Source organism: Pteronotus mesoamericanus, unplaced genomic scaffold, assembly GCF_021234165.1.
Source record: "Pteronotus mesoamericanus isolate MK-2021 breed Mesoamerican mustached bat unplaced genomic scaffold, CSHL_Meso_final contig_269, whole genome shotgun sequence".
Lineage (NCBI taxonomy): Eukaryota > Metazoa > Chordata > Mammalia > Chiroptera > Mormoopidae > Pteronotus > Pteronotus mesoamericanus.
In genome coordinates, this window is record NW_026555114.1 from 1,307,688 (window position 1) to 1,311,691 (window position 4,004).

A 4,004-nucleotide genomic window follows, 5' to 3' on the forward strand; every position below is an offset into this window, starting at 1 on the left:
AAAAAATCCAGTTCTGAACAGATAGGCTATAGCTTACTTCAGTTTCTAGTTTCTAAATAGCTTTGTCAAGTCATCTAAAGTCCACTTATCATTCTAATATGCTTTCTTAGATATTTAAGAAATGCTAACTGTAGCTGTGTACCTTTGTTTTTCTCATCTGGTAAATGAAATATTCAAACTCAGTCAGGCTTTTTGCAGTTCTTAAATTCTTTTATGATCTCTTGAAATGTACACTCTCTTGCCAGCTCAAATCTGTTTTTATTTTTAGTTTAGGCTGAGTTTTTTTCTCACCTCGATGTTAATATGTTTCTATTCTCCTTTTACTGATCTACCAGTCTGCTGTTTGTCTAATTATCCTTCCTTGATTCTGGACTTTCTTTTGATCTATAACTATTATTTTAATGGGGGAAGCCATGTATGTGTAGGGACAAAAGGTATGTGGGAAAACTCTGTACCTTCTGTTCAATTTTGCTGTGAACCTAAAACTGCTCTAAAAAATAAAGTGTGATAATCCAAAAACCTGATACAGAGTTGTGCCTGCCTACATACAGGTATTTAATTGTGGTACAATTATAATTGATCAGGATATAGAGTGGGAATGAGGATGGGGTAATTCACTAGAGTCTTAAAAGGAGATAGGAAGAGAGGCTAGATATACAGTATGTGACAGAGATTCTAGGTTTGGGTGAAATTTTTGCTTAGTGGTACTGATCCAACAACATCTTTTAAAATCCCAACATTTTCTTTCAAAGAGATTTGAAAGTTATAAAATAGCATTTGATCAAAAGTTATTTGGCTTATGTTCAATTACTGATCCTCTGGGGATGGGGGTGGGGTGGAAACAAATTGGAGTTTCTTTGAAAGAGGAAGGAAATTCATTTAAAAAAAGGAAGTTGAGAAATCTCTCATACCCATTTAAAATCTTTGCACTGCCCCAACATTTGGCACAAATGCTGCAAATATTTTAACATTTATTAATCATTTTCTGTGTGTAAGGTACTCTGCGAATCCCTAGGAAATACAACTTCGAAATTTTTTTAAAAGCCTCTAGGAAGTACTACAATCAAGAATAAATATAGTATGTTATGGAAACCATGGGTAGCAAGAAGTATTAGTCCAAACTGAAAGAGTGGAGGAAGGAGGGAAGCTTTGGGGGATGGGAGCCTTGAAAGATGAGTAAGAAATCATTCTTTCACTCCTTCAACAAATTCAAAGTGCCTACTATCCTAGGCACTGAAGATACAGAATTAAACAAAGAAAAATTCCTTATGAAACTTACATTTTAGTGGGAAAAGAAAGAGTAAACTAAATAAAATAATGGTAAGTCAGTTAGTAACAAGTTCTAATGGAGAAAAATTTCAGGGAAGGGAGACAGGAAGTGCTGAGATGAAATTTGCAATTTAAAATAAGATGGTCAGAGAGGAGTAATAGGTGATACTTAAGACAAAATCTGAAGGAGATGATTGAACAAACCTTGTGGATGTCCAAGGAAAAATTGTCCTAGGCACTGCAGCAACAAGGTCCACTCATTTGTGCACAAGCTCTTTTCAATAAACTCTTACCTGCTTGATCTTGTAATGAGTCAGTGCTCATTTCTATGACATCAAGACTCAAAAACCTGGCATTCAAGGTCTGGTAATACTGTGGCTGCAACAATGAGAGAAGTGGATAGAGGCAAATCTTCCCTAAAGACTTTGGCCCTTAGTCTTTGGAAAATGGTATGCTATTGAAGGTTTTTGAAAGGACGAAAGACCTGTCGTACATTTAAAGAGGATCTCTTTGACTACTGTTGAAAAGTGACTGGAGTGAGAGGAGAAACAAAAGAATAAGAACAGGGAGATCATTTATGAGGCGATTGCAGCTATCCAGGCAGTAATGGTAAAGGGATGAGAGGTTGGGTCCAACACAATAGTTTGAAAGAAGAGCCAAACAGGATTTATTGGTTGGATTGGGGTGTCTGAGAGAATATTCAAGAATGACTCCAAAGTTGGTGGCTGAAGTAAATAGAAGGGTAGAATGGCTATTTGCTGAGCCCTGGCTGGCCAGCTGAGTTGGTTAGAGTCGTCCTGATACACCAAGATTGTGGGTTCGATCTCAGGTCAGCGTATACACAAGAAAGCAATCAATGAATGCATAAATGGTTGGAACAACAAATCAGTCTTTCTCTTTCTCTTTCTCTCTCCTCCTTCCTTTCTCTCTCTAAAATATATAAATTACAAAAAAAAAAAAAAAAAAAGATTTGCTGTTCACTGAGATGAGGAAGACAATAGGAAGATGTTTGTGGGACAAGACCTGGATCTCAGTCTTGAACCCTCTATGTTTGAGATGGCTATTAGACATTCAAGTGGAGATGCTGAGTGGAAAGTTAAATATTTGTCTGAAGTTAGAAAAGTCTGTGCTGAAGATATAAATTGAGGAGTAATTAGAGATTTATGGTATTTAAAATCACAAGACAGGATGGGATCTCCTAGGACAGCGACTTTCAACCTGTGCACTGAAGGAATTTTTAAAACATGCAATACCTGACTATTTAGTCAGGATCACTGACCTTTTTTCCCTTAGATTGTCAAATTAAAAACATGACAACAGCCAACGCAACAATAGCCATCTGGTGTTAATGAATAAAATTATATCTATTTTCTTTGTCAGATAGTAAAAAATATATATCTTTTGGTATGCTGCAGAATTTTACTAATACATTTATTTTTTAATTATTATGTATTTATTTTTATACAGAGGGGAAAGGAGAAAGAAAAGGAGAGAAAGATCAATGTGTGTTTGCCTCTCAAGCGCCCCCTACTGGGGACCTGGTCTGCAACCCAGGCATGTGCCCTGACTGGGAATCGAACCAGTGACTCTCTGGTTCATAAGCTGGCTCTCAATCCACTGAGCCACACTGGCCAGGGCTAGTAATTAATTTATGTGGGCCATGAGATGAAAAAGTTTGAAAATCACTGTCCTAGGACATTATCCACTCCCAAGGTGATTGAGGCTTCCAACATTAAAAGTTCAGAGATGGGTTGGGTGGAGAAAAGTATAAGGAGGATAAATGGTAATAGAAAAAAATACAATAAAAAATATAAATAAAAAAATAAAAGTTCAAAGATGGGGAACTAACAAGACTGAGAAGGTGAAGCCAGTGAGGTAGGAAAGCAAAGAGGAAAGGGCACACCAAGAAAAAAGAAAAGTTTGAATAAAGGCACAGAGATATAAAATATAACTCAAAAGATAAGGTCTGACCCAGGCTTGTGTGGCTCAGTGGGTTGGGCATCATCACGCAAAACAAAAGGGCACTGGTTCAATTTCTGGTCAGGGCCCAGGGCTGGGTTGCAGGTTTGGTTCCTAGGTCCTTGGGTCCCTAGCTGAGGTGCGTGTAGGGGCAGATGGCAAACTGATAGATGTTTCTCTCTCATATCAATGTTTCCCTCTCCTTCTGCCTCCCTTTCACTCTCTCTAAAATCAATAAAAGAAAATAAATTAAATATAGATATGATCTGCCTTATCAGAAATGTCTTTTGTACCAACAAAATCAAAACTAGCAACTAAAAGAACTGAAAAATCAAAATCCATTAACTAGCAAGGTAATAGTTCTCTCTCTCTCTCTCTCTCTTTAACATTTTATTTATTTCCAAAGAAAGGGGAAGGAAGGGAGACAGAGAAGGAGAGAAACATCAATGTGTGGTTGCTTCTCCCATGCCCCACCCCGGGGACCTGGCCCCCAACCCAGGCATGTGCCCGGACTGGGAATGAAACCAGTGACCTTTTGGTCTGCAGGAGGGCACTCAGTCCACTGAGCCACACCAACCAGGGCTAATAGTTTTCATTTTTAACACGGTAAGAATTATAAGCATTTGAGAAATGCTTTCAGGTAGATTTTAAGAACTTAGTTTTTTTTATCACATTTCTATTTTGCTGTAATCTCTTTGAGCTATCAACAAGCAATTCTGGACAGGAGGTTCTGGGGACAGGACAGTAAGAACCATTAAAATTTGATCTAAAAGAAT